This window comes from Giraffa tippelskirchi, chromosome 8 (assembly GCF_054371585.1).
Source record: "Giraffa tippelskirchi isolate mGirTip1 chromosome 8, T2T-mGirTip1v1.2.pri, whole genome shotgun sequence".
Taxonomy (NCBI): domain Eukaryota; kingdom Metazoa; phylum Chordata; class Mammalia; order Artiodactyla; family Giraffidae; genus Giraffa; species Giraffa tippelskirchi.
Genome location: NC_137282.1, coordinates 28,037,710 through 28,054,943, shown reverse-complemented (window position 1 = coordinate 28,054,943; position 17,234 = coordinate 28,037,710). Strand labels below are relative to the sequence as shown.

At 37.3% G+C, this 17,234-nt stretch overlaps 1 protein-coding gene across 3 annotated transcripts in view; it reads right to left on the bottom strand.

The window, feature by feature from the left end:
• The window catches only part of SORBS2 (sorbin and SH3 domain containing 2), a 205,671-nt gene extending 189,019 nt beyond the window's left edge, over positions 1-16,652 (bottom strand). For all 3 annotated transcript variants that reach the window (XM_081521701.1, XM_081521704.1, XM_081521702.1), the window contains exon 1: positions 16,084-16,652. The gene's annotated coding sequence lies outside the window, so the exon portion shown is untranslated. The remainder of the gene's footprint in view (positions 1-16,083) is intronic.
• Positions 16,653-17,234: the final 582 nt, after the last annotated feature.

Here is a 17,234-nt window from a genome sequence, read left to right as displayed (position 1 = left end):
CCATGGGCTTGCAAAAGAGTTGGAAACAACTTAGCAACTAAATAACAACAACAATATATACCTGTGTGTGTGTGTGTGTGTGTGTGTAAACTCTTTCTACCATAGGTTATTACAAGATGTTGAATATAGTTCCTTGTGCTACACAGTAAATCCTGTTGTCTGTTTGGTATATGATAGTGTGTATCTGTTGATCGCATACTCCTGATTTATCCTTCCCCCCTCCTTTCAACTTTGGTAACCATAAGTTTGTTTTCTGTCTGTAAGTTGGTTTCTATTTTGTAAATAAATTAATTTGTATTATTTTTTAGATTCTACATATAAGTGGTATCATATAATATTTGTCTCATCTAACTTATTTCACTCAGTGTGATAATCTCTAGGTCCATCCATGTTATTGCAAATGGCTGAGTAGTAGTCCATTGTGTGTGTATATATATAAACACACCACATCTTCTTTGTCAGCTCAGCTGTTGATGGGCACTTAGTTAGCTTCTGTGTCTTGGCGACTGTAATTAGTGCTGCTATGAACTCTGGTGCACGTGTATCTTTTACAATTAGAATTCTTGTCTTTTTCAGATACATGCCCAGGCGTGGGATTGCTAGATCATATGGTACCTCTACTTTTAGCTTTTCAAGAAAACTCTATACTGAGAAACTTTCACATTTTAATGTCATGAATGTTAACTTCCTTATTCTTACAATAGTCCTCTGGGTGGGTAGAAAGCATCTCTCATTTCACATATAATAACTCTAAAATTTATTTATTACTTAACAACTGACTTTATTAATTTAGGGCAGAATTCAAGATTCCCTGGTCACATTTTCCTGAAATGAATGACTTTTGTAACTCAGCATTGATTCTGTATCACTGAAATTGCTTTCCTCTTTTACATCCCATAAATGGAAAGAAGAGCTGATTTTGGTGTTTGGTTATAAATATTCCATAATGTTTATCCTCTGAAAAAGTGTGAACATTGAGTTGGAAACCATGAATGTGGGGAAAAGCAATAAAAGATGTCAGTGTGATTTAAAAGCATAGCAATATACTGTTTTTAATGGTGCTTATTAAAATGGCATTTTTCATTAACAACTTTAAAGATTTTCCTAAATTCAAAAGCAATGGCAACCCACTCCAGTACTCTTGCATGGAAAATCCCATGGATGGAGGAGCCTGGTAGGCTGCAATCCATGGGTTCGCTAAGAGTCGGAGATGACTGAAGCGACTTAGCAGCAATTCTGAAAAGTATGCTTATTTTCAATGCAACTTAAAAATGACATCTATTTAAATTAGAATGAGTACAGTTTGCCAATGCACCATTTAATTACCATCCAATGAGTTGCATACATTCACCATCTACATTAGAAAAAAAATTGGGAAATATATTTATGAATACAGTAATTGTTTAAGAAAATTTTCCACACTTCACATCATCGTATGTTTTGTGTGTATAGGCTCACACATTCGTGAATTAGGCCATTCAGCTTCATATACAAAGTATCAATAAACCTTAAGACTGTAAGCTCCACAGGGACAAGCACTTCCATTCTGTTCACGTTAGTACAGTGCTAATACAGTGCTCACAGGAGATACAAGCTTACTTAATGCCAGTGGAAAGTGAGTGACAGAATAATGGAAGAACCAAAGAAGTGAGATGGGCCACGTGATGTATATCGAACAACGAATGCTTTGGAAATGATCTTTTGAATTTGAAATGATCTTTTTTCTGTCTTATTTTTCTTATTTTAAATGTTCTGGATCTATTTCACCTAGTGTGTTAGTGCTTACAGGCTAGGAGTCTTAATGGCTATCTATGGTTCTAGTTCCTATCTTAAAAATGTGAAAGAGACAAGACTGTTTTTCCCCCAGGTATCCACACATGCTCTCAGAGTGGCCACTTCTCCTTTGGGTCACAGTGCCCTGGTTAACAAAGGGAAATTGTTCCTGTATACGTAGCCACAAGACTCTTAATTCTTTTCGAACTCCAGTTGAACTGTATTTGATTCCAAAGTAGAACTAATCATTCTTAATCCGGAGGTAAAACCATCACTATCAGTAAACAGGCCCACTGGCATTGAGCACAGAAAATTCAAGCTGGCAGTGACCAATTTCTAGTGGTACATCTTCCAAACAGTCTCCCAAATTAAAGTGGAGGGAAATTGTGACAATAAAAGGAAACTGATAAAATATGTATAACCAGAGATTCATTTTGTTTTGTTTTTAATTTCTATTGCTTTGCTTTGCAACCTCAGATCGAGATGTCTAAGCGCCTTTGGTGCCCCACAGATTTCCTTCTGCCCTCACCAACATGCATCTCCTTATTTTGAAATTTTCAAAACTCAAGGTTGATTTAGAAAATATGAACAAGCAAAAGAAGAAAAGAAAATTTCATCTGCAATCTCACCACAGAGAGACAATCCTTATTTGCCTTCTAGATTGATTTTTTTCCTCCCTCCTTAATTCTGTTGTTGTGTTGATTCTGGTCTTTGAGAATAAAGATACTTGGTATAGTCTGGTAAATAAATATTTCTATAGAGCCCACAAAGAAAAACTATAGAGAGGAGGATAACATGGGAATTCTAATATTTTGGGGGGAGCTAGTCAGAAGTTCCCACAAAGAATCAATCTAGAAAAATGTTAGAGCACTGGTTTGGAATCTGGCTGGCCCAAGTTTGATTCTTCCCTTCCCCACAAGTGTGACCCCGTACAAGATGTTTAACTTCTCAGACCCTGTTTCCTCTTCCGTAAAATGAGAATAATACCCTCATCAGAGTGTTTTTGTGAATAGTCAGTGAGAGGTATTTGAAGAATTTGGCAAGCTGCCCAACACAGTATGCATTCAGTGAATGGCAGCTAACATTTATAAAACTTACTGTTATTTTACATTCCTAACTAACAGTTGCAGGTCACCAAGCTCAGCACCACGTGACTTGAAGATTAATTTTAGATCAGCTCAAGAAAAGCATAATTAAGCAGGTAAATCTATTGGCAAAAGACCCTATAATGCATTCTGAAGCAAGTCCTTTGGGATTGTAGGGCTCATTAAAATTCTTCTCTATTAGCTCAGTTAATGGCAGGATGGCTATTTGGAATTAGGATCTTTAAAAATAATGGTCTCCCCCATTCTATCCTAACACAGTGTTTTCACTTAATAACTCTGCGAAGTTTGCCTTGGCATGAAATAATTCAGTGATAACCAGGAGATACAAAAGTGTGTGGGTTAGATTCTTCTAAAAGCTTCTTTGAGTTTTAAAGGTCAAGTTTAAGAACTATGTGATCACTGAAAGTCTGGTGGGTTTTATACTAAGATGTTTTACATTATCTATTGTGGAAATTCATTTAGATAATTTTGCAGTACATAGTTTTTGCCCTGGGCCCAATCCAGGTCTATTATGTCAAGACCTCTCTGCTAGATCCCCATTTCTCTTTCATCCCAGGAGACTTTTGACGGCAGAGTTGTCATTTATTGAGAGCCAGTTATGTGCTAGGCACTGTTGTGGGTACTTTTGCTTGAATTATTTCATGTACTATAACTAACAGGCCTACGACCCAGGCATAATATCCTCATTTACCTGGTTCCAAACTTGTGGTTGAAAGATGTTAAATCACACTCCCGCACTTACATCCCTTGAAGGCCACGCCCATGACCGGACCTTACTCTACCCTGCAGGCTCCTCCTGTGCCTGCCCGGTGGCTTGCTCTTTAAAAAAAGAGCTGGAGGGACTTTGATGCAGAATTAGAGAAAATTTGTCTTCAACAAGGGTCATACAAAAGGAAAAAGAGGTTATGGGCTATTGAAACTTAAAAAGTACTTAATTCATACTGTAATTTACTGACCTTTAAAAATCAGCAACCAACAATAAAGAGCATAGAATTGTTTACTAAATACAATTAACTGGGACTTCAAACTGTAATTTGGATTTTTACAACAGCCACATAAAGAAACGACATCAGACGGGAAGGAGAATGGAGACGGAGGAGGAGGAAGAAGGGCAAAGCGGGATCAGAGTAGAGGGTCTTGGGGGGGGCGCACTCACATTCTTGAGTGTCTGGGGCCGTTTTGGCACCTGGTGCTATTCAGTGAGGCAGATCCCTGCTTCCATTTGTCATGTACTACAGGGAAAGTCTGAAACTGATCAGTATGTTGACATTGTTAGGGTTGAGGACCTTCCATTCACAGAAATCCATAAATACAAAAATCCAAATGCATCTTCAAGCATTGGCCTGGACATAGAACTGCAGATACCCAGTCCACCCCAAACTCTCAAGCTATTGGGCTTATCTGAGAGAGTTCCAGATTATGCTTCCTTGACCCAGTGTTCCTTCCCCCACCCTCTGGGAAGCTCCATCTTCCCACTTCCATGTTGGAATGCCCTCTTACCATGGGAAAGGGTGGGGAGAGAGGGTTTTCTAGAAGGTAGAAGAGAAATGAGGAGCTTCCAGATCCCTCCCACATTGGGAACTTCAAGGCCCCCTTGACATGATGCAGGGGTCCAGGTGACTGTGTTCTGATGACCAAGGTCCTACTGTGTGGAGTATGGGAAGAGTATGGCAGGACTCACGCATCCAAGGGCCCCAGCCTGGGGAGAAGCTGATTTTCCTCCAGCAAGGAAAAGTGGCTGCCAGTAGTGGTAGTCAAACTCATTATTCATCTTATTAAGTCCATTGAGTTTGATGCACAAAAGGCAAGAGTGTTCACATTTGATGAATAAAAATGCAAGTTTTGTGCAGGGTTGGCTTTATGGACCTCTGGTGCTTCCGGAGTAAAGAATCCACCTGCCAATGAAGGAGACGTGGGTTCAATCCCTGGTCCAGGAAGATCCCCTGGAGAAGAAAATGGCAAGGCACTCCACCATTCTTGCCTGGGAAATCCCATGAACAGAGGAGTCTGGTGGGCTACAGTCCATGGGGTCACAGAGAGTCAGACACAACTTAGCAACTGAACAACAACCTGAGCATTTATACCTGGTCCTGTGCTTAGAAAGGGCAGATGCTGGGTTTAATACTTTATGGTCTTCATCTTGAAATTATCAATAATTTTTGAATAAGGAGTCTCATAGCTTCATTTTGCATCAGGCTTTGCCTATTACATGGCAATTCCCATTTGTATGAAATTTCAACACAGATAATCAAAGTTTCCTGAAGTTTCTGAAACTCCGATCTCATGTCCCACATCCTTAAAAGATAAAAGATCAAGGTCAGGGGCAGTGTTCTTCGTGTAATTTGCACCATCCTCTGTGAAATCCTTGAGTTTAGTCTCACCACCTGCCCCCACCCAAGTTGCACTGCCCCCACCCAAGTTGCACTTTATACCGGAATAGAGGTTTTATAATGGAAATCTTATTACAGTATTTCACCCTCCTGTTTGAACTCTTCCAAAGCCTTCTCATCTACCTGATGAGTGACACATGATGTCACCGGCTGGCTCTGGTGTTCTTGTCCGTGTTAACTTCTCTCTGTCCATGTCCAGCATCCTGCATTCCAACCACACCCAACGACTTGACTTTCAGTCCTTAGAACACCTCCTTCTTGCTCCTGTGCTTCCTCATATGCTGTTTGTCAATCATGGAGCTCAGTGCATTCCAAGGCAAGAGCCCACATATTCTTTATGCCCCAAATGTTTCCTCGTTGATGCCTCGGAAGCCCCCCCCCCAACAAGCACAGTAGATCCTGTGCACACCCTACATTTCTATGAATGCCATACCACTCTGAGTGAGAATCACCTATTTTTAAGACTGTTGAGCAGTCCTTGTTTGAGATGCATCCCAAACACTAAGAAGAGTTGATCTGAGTGTTCCCTCACCTCTGTACTGGTATTTGTGATGCTCTTTCGTCATCACTGGCATCCTTTCCCTCATCCCCGTAGACTGAACAGTTCTCAAGAACTCAGAGTCTGGCTAGTCACCACTGAACGTGCACAGCCTGGAGGATCACAGCACACACCTCTCTACTTAACTCGTTTATATATACATGATTGCTAATAATATTGGGTTGGCCAGAAAGTTTGTTCAGGTTTGCCTCTAAGATGGTACCGAAAACCTCAATGAACTTTTTGGCCAATGCAATACTGCTAGCACTTCTTCAGCATCTTCTACATGCTGGGCCCCATTCTACACACTTAACCTTTATAATCCATTTAAGCCTCAAAAACCCTTTGAGATAATTTATTTTTTCAGTCCTTATTTAATTTTCCCAGCAAAATTAAATTGGTAGTACTCATAACCTCAATAGGAAAATAACTTTTGCTCAATACCAAACTACACAAATGCATGTCTTTTGAGGAAATACACAAATGCATGATTATACTTCCCTTATAGTACTTATCACTCTTCATCTTCTAATTATAATAATTAGTGTTGTAAACTATAAGCATTTAAAATGTCTTTCTGTTTCATTTTCTTATTTTTTATCCATGCTAAACACACTGTAGGTCCTTGAGGATGCAATACTTGAAAAAAATGAATGATATGAAAATGCAAGAATGATTTTTAAATATACAGTTAAAACTCTGGTATCTGTATTTGAGACTGGTCTCTCCTTACATTGTTCTCAGAACCTAGCATCTCTCTCATCCTCTATTTTCCCTATCAAAACCTTCTTTTCAATATCAGATAAAACCAGACGCCAACTGACTTATGCGAACATACCAGCAACTGAGACAACAATCTTCAGAAGTCTGGGAAGCAAAGGGAGTTAGAGACTCTTGTCAGTGTGTGGCCAAGGCCAGCTGCAGGAACAGGGGACTCTAGATAATTCTAGTCTACTTAGCAGTTACGGACTCGCGGTTCTGATGTGTTTGCTGGGCAAATCAAGTCTGAGGATAGTCTTCAAATCGTCTGTCCCTGGCATTATACTTGTCAGATGCAATTCTGATTTTATTTCCCTAAAGAATGCACTGACCAACTATATAGTAATCTGACCTTGTGGGAAGTTACGTTTATTAATGTTAGTCAACAACAAACCATTCTGTTTTGTTGGCCAGATAAAATACTGTCTCTCTGTGAGATGCATTACGTAAGAGTATGCACAGATTTCTCAAAAAATGCTTTACTCTTCTCATAATAATAATATACAGGGAGCCAAACAACAGAATTGAGGAATTGGTTCTGTATATGAACTGTGCAAATGTTTCATTAAAGAAGACTGAGTAAGTTGTCATGGAAATTGTTCTAATTTGAGACTTACTGGATACATCAATATTTCATTTCTGTACCTGCCATATCTCCCTAAATGTAAGACATGAAGCTTCATAGGAACTCAGATTTTGTTGTAAAAGGGAATAGAGTTGGTCAAGGTCTTTGTAACAGAAGAGGAAAAGAGCATAAACTGAACTGTATTTCGGTTTCTGTCATTAAAATTAGAACTCGAATTTTCAAAAGAAATGCTTTGCTTCTGGTTGGAAATCAGAACATGTGACTTTTCCTAATTTCTACTGAACTACTAGCTCTTTTAGTTAATGACCTCATCCAATAGCAAATCCTTGGAGGACTGGGATCCTCCGGGGTCCTAGTTGTTAGGCTCCTGTCCTCTCCTCCCCCTGGACTTTCTCTGGACCATGGAAGTCAGCACTTCCTCTCGCAGACTGGGTTATAAACAGAATGCAGAGGAGTCTGGGAGCAAGGCAATTCGTGAATGGAACACTCCCCAGGAAGCTTAATTTTATGATCGTAATCTTTCAGTTCTTGACAGTTGCAAAGTTAAATGTTAGTGCCAAGAGGAGTGAACAAGAGTTTCAGGGGTATGCTTTCCCAGTTCATCCCAAAGGAAGCAAAAGTTTAGGGTTCAAAATGATTATGATGTGTTAATACATCACATAATAATACAAACATCAGGTGCAATTATTGTACCAGAGAACTGTCAATATGAGAGGACATTTGGGACTTTGGGTCAAAAGGAAGGTGATTTTCAAATTAAATTAGATTATTCATGGCTTTTTCATTTACTTTTATTTATAAAATGAAAATGACGAAACTTCTCTGCTGCCAATAAATCTAAAAGTTAATTTAAAATGTATTAAAAGCACATTGTTCACTTTAGAAGGAAGGTTTATTAAATTCAAGAAAAAAGTCATATTAATTATATAAATTAGTTCTGTTAGTCTTCTAAAATTAAATTTATGTTCGAAAGGAAGTCAGTAGTATAATCAGCTTGTAGACTACATATAATATAAAAAGTCATGTTTCTAAGTAAAGTCAGTGTCAAAGAATTCAGAATATATTACCAGTCATCTGAAGTTTTGATCTAAGAAAAAACCCTTTTCTCAAAACAGATGTATTTTCAACAAATGAATAACAGTTTTGCTAGTAAGGGAGATAACATGCTTTCCCACATTTTTATTGTTTCCTTGATTGTCAGAGATACAAATATATAGTTAACTTGTTCAGGAGATTAAATTCTGGGGGAAAGGTCTAAAGTGGTTTAAGTGAGCAGGCATATTTTTGGTTGTGTCATGATTTCCTCTGTTGAGGAGGTCCAATGTATTATGGATGGCTCTGACATTTAACTTAGTGCTTTAAATGAAAAGCATACTAACCAAAAACAAACAGTAAAACCATAGCAACACAAAACGACAAACATTTAAAGATATGTAAACTGAATTCATTCTCATGATGGTTACATGGAATCACATACAGTTTTTATTACCTTGACTCCATCTCTTTTCCTTGGTGTCAATTTTGTGTGTTGAAATTGATTTAGCAGACTACTTGGGCTAATCATCCAGACTCATCTACTGTTGGCCATTCCCATGATAAGTTGATGGAGGTAAAAACAGACATAAAACACCATCACTCCCTCATGGAAGTCACTTTCATATGGAAAGATGAGACACATATAGGGAAAACTTCATTAAAATTAGATAAAAATAATATAATTTACAAACTGATATGAGAGCATCTTAGAAGAGGCAACTAAATGTGCTATTAATTCAGTCCCTCTTTGGGGACTAATTTAAGATCCCATTATGGAAAATTCCAGTTAAAATACCCTTAAAAGCTTCATGAATTCTCAGATCCTTCATTAAAAGTTAATATATGTAAAGTTCTTGGGGTAGTAGCTAGCACAGAGTAAACTCCACACACAGTAGCCAGATACAGAAGCAACCTAAATGTCCATCACAAGATGAATGGATAAAGATGTGGAATGTGTGTGTGTGATCTATGTACATATATATGTACATACACAGAGAGAGAGAGAGAAATATATGGAATATTACTCAGCCCTAAAAAAGAATGGAATGTTGCCATTTGTGATACCTATGAATGGACCTAGAAGGTCTAAGTGAAATAAATCAGATACAGAAAGACTAATATGATATGCCTTCACTTTTATGTGGAATCTAAAAAATAAAACACATGAGTAAACGTCACAAAGCAGAAACAGACGTCATAGGTACAGAGAACCAACAGGTGGCTGCCAGAGGGGAGGAGCTGAGGGGAGTAAAAAAAACAAGTGAGGGAAACTAAGTGGTACAAACTTGCAAAATAAATGAGTCATAGGTATGAAATGTACAGAGTGGGAAATACAGTCAGTAACTATGTAAAATCTTTGCAAGGTGACATATGGTAACAACAACAAAAAGCTAATATATGTAAAGCTCTTCAGATCGTAGCTAGCAGAGAGTAAAGTCTATGTAATTTTTTGTTAGTAGCAGTATCTTTTGGATGGAAAAAACTGAGCAATTTTTTCTGCAGTTTATTATTGTTATTCAGTTTTCATTGTTTTCTTGAGTTTAATTAGAGCAGATATTTTCTTTGGCCATGGAAGGTCTCCCAGTTCTTACGGTTTTTAACTTGAAAAAATCTCCCAGATGGATGCCTTTTTCTGTCTTGAATTCTCTGTTTAACTATATTCTAAAGCCTTAAAATAAACCTCTTAATTTTTGTAACTCTAGGTTTTAACTTTTTTATCTTGCGCTTACCTAAAAAGGAAAAAATTACTCTTTAGTGCTGATCATATTATTTGATGAACGTGATGGTAACCAGAGATTTTAAGAAAGTTTAAAGAGTGGAAACCAATTTTTCTTGGTGTCTGAATTTTTCACTAAATGATGTGTGTCCTTTGAGTTTTATCTAAGCTTCTGGTTATATTTCTGCTTTATATCATTGTTAAAATATAGTGCTTCTCATCATAAAGACTATATTTTATTTTAAAAAAATAATAGCATTTAAAATTTTTTTCCATCTTTTTTTTCCTTCTCAAGTTTCATGATTTCCAAAAAAAAAAAAAAAAATCAGAAAATCTTGTCAGTGACCTTTTAATCTTTAAATTCAAGCAACATCTTCTGATCAACATGTTGCCAGTAGCACATGAAGGGAAAAACTGTGATCCATTCATTCAGTCCACAAATACTGACTGAATATTTAATAAATCAACTTGTCTGCTACATGCCTACAAGCTTCCAGCTGCCCTTGCAAAGCAAGCTGAGTTGTACCTGGAACTTGAATTCTGCGCAAGCAATCTGTACCTTTTCCTGTTCTTGCTATAGTCAGCATCTCCCTTTACCTAAACTGGTTCAAGCCGGTGCTCGAGGTGTATCAGCTAACACAAGTCTATTCACTCTGTTCCAGAACAATTAAGTTATAGAATTTTTATCTTTACTACTAGTAATGCTATGCTATTGATATATACATCTGGATATTGAGAGGCAAGTTCTTCCAAAAGTTATTTATCCCCACAGAATATAATAGTATTTATTCTACTGCAATTATATACCTGACAGATTAAGTGTGCTTGTTTCAGAAAGTGCTCAAACAGTTCACCAGATGACATGGTTAGCACAAGAACAGCTGAAACTGTTATCTAATCTCTTTCCCTTTGTTAACTTTAGCGCAGAAATTTGAAATCTTTTGATATGTGAAGACATCTTGATAATCTGTGAAAAAGCTCGCTTGTGAACAACCAAGCATTGCTTTCTTAAATTTTTTTGGTTAAGGTGTAAAGTGAAGGAAAACCTTATTAAACATTAAGATCTGATCGCAAAAGAATCCAAAGAGGCAGAAGTAGTTGATGTGTCCACAGCTGGAGGATGAGTCCTCACACAGTCAAAAGCTTAAGCATGTTTCCTTCCATCCGCCACCTCTGCGCAGGACTAAATGTTTCTGAAGAAGGTAACTACCCCCAACTAGAAGTAGTGACAGCAACTTTATAGAGACAGATAGAATGAACATTTATACTAATACATTTTCTGCAGCATGGCCAGTTTTCTTAGAATGTCTCATTTGCATATGTTTGTGTGGATACATTAAAAAAGTTTCCATTCTTTATACTATTCCCTGCCTGGACTCTTGGGGATTTTTGTAACAAGTGCTCTTGATTAGAAGCCTATTTTTGGCACAGTTTGTTTGGCTTCCTTTTGGCTGATCCTTAAAGCCACATTTGTCTCTAGAAGATACCAAATTCAGTAGAAGGTCAGAAGGCTTGGAGCCTGAGAGGTTTATTCTGCCTTCACGTTCAGCCATTCCTGAAAAATTGATCAGGAAAGGCAATCTAAAAAGAAGAATTATTTCTAATTGGTTGGATTAACTTTCCTACTTAAAGCAGAGGATACCATTCATTATAAGAAAGTCTTTTTGGCGTGTAATTTACACCAACTGTTGAGAAGACACCTCAAAGGAAAGTTAGAAGAATTGAATGTCTAGGTTACTCAAAAAGACAATATTTTTAAAAGTAGGCAACAGTGCACATTAAAAACCCAAAATATAACTAAAACTTTTAAATAATGTTCTTATTAAAAATAAAATTTTCTTAAATTCTAACGTGGGTAGAAAAAATTAGGAAATATACTGAGAGTATGGCTAGATGAAAGATTTCTGGATTTTGGCTCAAATAATGCTTTCCAAAGGTGCAAAATTAATCCTGGATCTGTATCATACCAGACCTGTATGAGTAAGAAGAAACCACTGTCTTTTTGACTAAATTCTTGGTTGGCAAAGCTTCTGTTTTGAAGACTAGGGTAAAGTATAATACAGTTCTATATGGATATATCATGTTGCTGAAACTCAAAACCCTCTTTTTGATGAGTCTCTGTCATATACTCAAATAAGATCATTTTAAATGAGCTTAACCTGGAATGAGGGTTCTTATCCATCAATATTTAAAACTCAATTAATTATAGAAGTGTTCCCTTATAGCTAAATGTATATGTCTTAACTTTCTCAGAAACGTAGATAAAGAGGTCTTGAAAATCTCCATATAATTCTTTGCAGTACAATGTAGAATTTAACAGACATCTATGATTAAATTATTTGAGGAACTTTTAGAAAATTATCTAATACAATTATATATTACAATACTTCATTACAAAATGCAAGGAGTGCCCTCATTTCATTTGAATGTCAACATAATTATATGCTATATGACATATATAACACAGTTATATGTTGACATTCAACATAGTTACTTAAAAAAGAAAATCTTAAAAATGATACAGAAATACTATGGAATCATGTTTCCTGAAATCTAATTACTATATACAATTTAAAATAATTGATTAAACATAGTTAGTCTTTAAGATGACTAGAACCAATTTCAACTCTAGCTATTATTTAATTAGCATGTTATACATTAATAACAGCTAGAAGATAGTAAAAATAAACCTTTAAAGGACAGCAAGATACTTAAGAGTTACTATATATCTTACATTGATTATAAAGTTCAAAGCTGGAAAATAGTGTAAAAGTGTCCAGAAATATGAATTTAGGTGGTTTCCTAAATATTTGGCTTAGTAATTACAAACATTTAGATATTTTAAATTCCCTAATCTTTGCTACTTTATGTACAAGAATTCATATTATATTAATTCCAACTTTTGCTTTTTAGATGGGTATCTTAGAGATAAGGGATTATATATTTATTCATTCTTAATGTTTAACTTTTGATGCATTCTTATTTTTATTACAACATTGTGATAAATTTTCCATAAAAAGACTGTAAAAATTCAGGCTTTAAAAAAAAAAATCATGCCATTTAATATAGAAAAAAAGAGTGTGAAGTCTCTATAACCAAACGCATACCTGTACAAGAGTGTAACAATTCTCTCCATCACCCAGGAACTCAAGTTATGGGAAAGTATAATGTAACTAGTTATTATCTGTAACCTTTCAGGTTTATACAGAAAATCAAAAGAAATTCTGCTATTGTAGGCATTAATCCTTTGGTTTCTTCCCAGTTCATGGCATCTACTTTCCTCTGACTTTGGTATGGAAAACAATTCCATAACAAACATTTTTATAATCAACTACTAATCATCATCATCAATTCAACATTAATTTTAAATGACCTGATTTTAGAGCATATTTCTAACAGGGATATTTATTGTGCTTATTTTCCCCTGCAAATTCTATAATGGTTACAAGTAGAAAAACAGTATCTTCTAGATATTAAAGCTTTGAAGTTGGTTTTATTTAAAACTTACATATTGTAAAATTTTCCTTGAGAAAATTCTGATGTATTACACGACATGTATTCCTTCTATTGTGATCTTGAAGCTGTAATTTCAAATCAGGGAAATTAAAGGCTCATTGCCGTTTTTAGATGTTTTGAGTTTCTCTGATCAAATGCAGTATAGTCGATAATAGGATTTCCGTTTCGAGATCAAGCCTATATTTATGGTAACTAATAGGAAAACAGTGAAGTCGAGGTTACCAGTACAATGTCAGAATGCCAAGTTCTACACACTCGACAAAGTACATTCAGAGGTCAGTAATACTCTGGAAGCCCTTGAGCAGAGACAAGTGTGATCGGGTGTAGTGGGCAACATTACGGACATAAGATCGGATGGAGCTGAAGCAGAAGGTGAGGAAGTGTCAGGGGAGACATTCTAGCTGGATTTGAAGGGTACCTGGCAGGTGGCTGCCGCTGTGGGGGTGATTTAAAGAAAAAATCTATACAGAGGAGATGGGCTTTGCCTAAGTTTGCTATAGTGCATTTGGGAAATTACGAAGTATTTGCTATTGCTAGCAGGTTAGTTGGGAAGTAGCAGAAAACAGTAAAAGGTGCAGAGTCTTGAAAGATAGGGATTTACATCTCTGCGTCTGGTTCTCAAAACTGTTGCGTTCATAACTGTGCAGATGTGCTGTGCAGTAGTGGACTTAGACTGCTAATCTTTCAGAGCACATCACCTAAAAGGTTATTAACGTAGGGGAAGAAAGCACAGGTATAAAGTCTGTGCGTCCCTCTTCCCAGAGTCTGACTCCCGTCACATATGGTGCCACGCAAAGGCAACAGGAGACAGCCTTCGGTATGTCACATCAGGTTCTTCTAAAAACTCCCACGAGAAAAACTAATACAAGATCCTCTCTTGCTGCAGGGCTTTTCACTGTGTTAATTATAAAAATTCCTTTTGCCATGCAAAGCTCCAACAGGAATTAAGTTGATGAGATACTTTTCCCACCTTTCCTTTTGCTATAGCAGACTCACTTTCTTAGCTGATGTTATTTATAAAATTTGACTCAAAACTAAGTCTGTTAGTTCAACTTTGCTTTAAAAGTTAAACGTAAGTGAAGTACAACGCTGCCATCTCACTATTTTATCCTACACATTGTCTCACACACACAAACAAACAATATTCCTAGTTAGAGCACTTATCGTTAAATGTTTGGAGATGATTTTCTGGACTGAGATTGCTTATATCTTGAATTTTTTGAATATTTATATGTCTTTATTATTGGTGACATTTAGAACAGAAGTTTCTAAACTATTCTTGTGCTCTATAACTCTCTTATCTGAGGGCATAATGACATTGCTATATTTGTGAAAGAGGTGATGTACACTCACACATAACTATGAAAATTATATTATCATACTTAAAAGGTGTATCCTATGTCACTCACATGTTGGGTAAAAGGATAGCAGATAAAGATATATTTCTTAGAAGTAGATCTCAGATCCTATTTATTTTACACTTCATGGTAGATTTCATCTTTAGCACTTACAGGATTTTATTCAACATTTTCAACACAATAGTTTTCCTTAAATATTTTCTGTAGCATTGTAAATGATCTGACATTTTCCAATAGACCAGCAACAGAACTGATTTACCTAAAGCTGAAATGTTGCTGAAATAGAACTTAATCATTATTTGATCATTTCCTTACCAGGAATTTCAATTTGACTGACCAATTTCAACCCATAGTAACAGCTTTGTTCTTAAGAGACTATACTCAGTAAGGAGCAATCCCTACTGCAATTCAAAATCTGTGCTATTATCATGTAGCAATGGATAGCAAATATCCACTGCAAATATTAGTACATCTGTCAGAGGAGTGTTGTGTTTTTGGTTTCACTGTCTCTCTCTCTCTCTGAAACCTATCTGCTTGTGAGAAAAGTTGTGCAATAAAAGAAGTTTTACCATCACATAGTAATGCTGTGCTTGAACTCAATGCAGCGATTCACTTCCTTTCTTTGCCTGGATTCCAAGCTAAGGCGCACAATGAGGGTGTTGTGTTCCGGGCTAGCGTGGCATGCATGATACTCAGGGAGGACGTGTGAGCAGCTTCCAATACCTACACTATTTGCTTTACAACTACCCCCACCTAAATCAAACAGCACACCAAGACTCTGCTCAGAGTAAGCAGGGGGCATGATCCACTGGCTGTTATGACCTACATAGGGAACAGAATTCCTTAATGTAAATGTATATAGAGGTGTGTTAAGAGTTAAATACATCATTTCAGAGGCTTAAAAATAAATGCTTCACAGTTTTCCAGTCCTGATTTTCAATGTAATTGTCTTAATGTTTGTCAAAGTGCAGGTTATAAAAGCCTCCATTGTTTCTAAAGGAGAAAGGTTGTTGATTATGAAGGTTGTCCAGAAGGACAAGCCATCATGGTGTATTAGAACAGCAAATTTTTATCTGAAACCCCAAGGCGTATTAGGAATTAAAAAAAAAAAAATCGCTATGATTTCTAGAACCTGCACTTAAAAAATTCTGTCTCTGACACTATTTTATGTGTGTGTATGTGTGTGTGTCTGTGTGTGTGTTGCCTTGGTAAAGCCAAAGAACCAACAATGAATGTAAACGTCTAGATGAAGTTTTGCCCAGAGTTATTGTTATGCTGTGCTGGAGAAAGGACAAAAAGGCTTACCTCTGTTAGTCAAGTGGCTACGCAGGGACCCTCCTTCTCAGCCTCGGCCTCAGTGTGCAGGCAGATGCTCTCTGAGCCAACAATCTGTTAACAGGAAGCAGGTAAACCCGAGCGTGTCCGCCCGCGTTACAGTCCAGTGCCCATCGGAGCACACACCTGCTTCTTCAGACCTGCCACTCATATGCAACAGCCACGCAGCAGACCGGTGTTTGCAGCCGGAAACACCTCCTGCGGGGTCAGTAGTTTTCAGGGTAAGCAGCTAGAGAGCTGCCGAGATAACACTGCGGGCCAGGCGAGCCTTCCCAAGACAAAAACCTTTCCTGCTGTGTGATAGCAGATAGGCAGCATTATCTCCTTGCATTCCACGTTCTCAGATCAGCTACTAGGAAAAGCAGTCAACAGCTTATCCAAACGGCAGCTGGCAGGCATGCCTGGCCGTGCTAATTGTATACTAACATGCCCACCGCTTCTCTCTTCCCTCAAATAAATTTTTTTTACAAAATGCTCCTTCCAGGGTAAAGCTCAGCAGAATATGCCACCCTGTTTTCCATAAGTAAAATGGCTGGTCCTCCCAGCAACTGCTTGCAGAAAGCTCATTGGGTTCCACTGGCTTTTCGTAGTCATAGCAACAACCAACAGACAGACTTAGCAAGCACGGCTGATCACGTGCGGCGCCGCGACACAGCTTGTTAATTTCTTTTCATCGAACTCATCATTTTGGGAGGAGGGTAGCTTCTGTGATCATTCTCAATATTGCACCCATAGTACAAGTGCTCTTGAGTTTTCAGCTTTCAGGAGGAACTTCTGTTATCGGAGCCATGTGAAATTGAGCCAGGGAAGCCCTTCTCAATACATAGATTTGTGTCTATCCAGGTTAATAACATGCAAATCACCGTAGCAACAGTAATTGAAACCATTGTCAAAACGGGATCTACCTTCCTCATAGCCTAAGGAGATTGGCAAATATGGGCAGTTCTATCAGTACTTTCTGTTTTTCAATGATAATCTTGTAGCCCCTCAGCTGAAACAGAGCCCTTTGACTCATTATATGTGGCCAAAATAACCGAACCAGTTAGGATATTTTAATGAGGTGTTAACTTATGGATTCCATGTACTTAATTACTTTAATACACTTTTCTGTACTACAAACT